This window comes from Meriones unguiculatus, chromosome 14 (assembly GCF_030254825.1).
Source record: "Meriones unguiculatus strain TT.TT164.6M chromosome 14, Bangor_MerUng_6.1, whole genome shotgun sequence".
NCBI classification, from domain to species: domain Eukaryota; kingdom Metazoa; phylum Chordata; class Mammalia; order Rodentia; family Muridae; genus Meriones; species Meriones unguiculatus.
In genome coordinates this window covers 37,489,683-37,490,894 of record NC_083361.1, presented here as the reverse complement: position 1 = coordinate 37,490,894, position 1,212 = coordinate 37,489,683, and positions in this window count along the sequence as shown.

Here is a 1,212-nt window from a genome sequence, read left to right as displayed (position 1 = left end):
TTTTCCTGTCACTTTGGAGCCCTAACCCCGCCCACCACACACGAGTTCCGGTTACGTGACTTCTGCAAGCCCGCCCATGCCTAGCGCTTGCTTTTTCTGGCTTAGTTCTTCAAGACCACCCGGATTTTTTCTTTTCCGCGTCAGGTGCGTGTTCCCGCCCTGCGGAGACCCGTCCTCTCACTCTGTCTCAGGCTACCCGCCACACAACTCTAGCTGTCAGGCTGCCCTGGACCGCCTCTGAACAGCCTCCACACAAGTTGCTGCCAAGCTAAACCACAACTAGATCTAGTAGCACACTGCACCACGCTATCTGACCCTCACCCCGGGTTCTGAACCCTTCAAATAGGTTTTCATCTTGGGATACCAGCCTCCTGGTCCGTTCCTTTTAGCATGTTCAATGTAGTTGTGTAGAGGTTTTAAAGTGAGTAGGCAACCGAGGTGCTTTACGCTCATGTCTATTGATTAGGCTGTGCACTAAGCTTGGGCATTCCTCAAGTCATGTTGATAAAAAGTCCAATGTAAAAGGTTGCGGAGATGGAGACTAAGTCTCCTTTAAGATTCCATCCCACCTCAGTCAGAATGGCCATTACCGGGATAAATAAATTCTGACTCAAAGGAAAGGGACACTTTCATACACTGCTTGTAAACTAGAGCAGCCTCTTAGGAAAACAGCCTACGTTTTTCTAAAAAACCTAGAAATAGATAACACTATCATATATATACACTGATTAGTTATTTATCTATAGATGACTATTCTCTACAATTCTCTGCATATACCAATGCCCATCTGCATAGGCTGAGGAAAGTGGACTTCAGAATTATCCATTTCTTTAGAGATTCTAGCTAAAAACAGATTTCTCATAGTTATAATGAGGACCAGGTTCCTCTGAGGTGCAAACTGCGCTGTCCTGATCGTGACAGGTTAAAAGGCATTCACAAACCCAGAACTACATCGTCTGTCATTAAAGCTCAGGGATCTGAGCATCTTCACCTTTCAAATGACAGGTCTATGTGTTTCACATTGTCAGAAAATTGTCGTTTGTCTGTATATGGAAAAAAATATGCGACCTTGTAATATATTCTGCATCCATGCATGAATGAAACAATCCGTGTCACCAATAATACATCCCTGTTGAGTCAAGGAAAGAAACGAAAGCATTTTACCTTGGAATCATTTAACTAAGAGCAAGTCTGGATCTGAATTCTCTACTT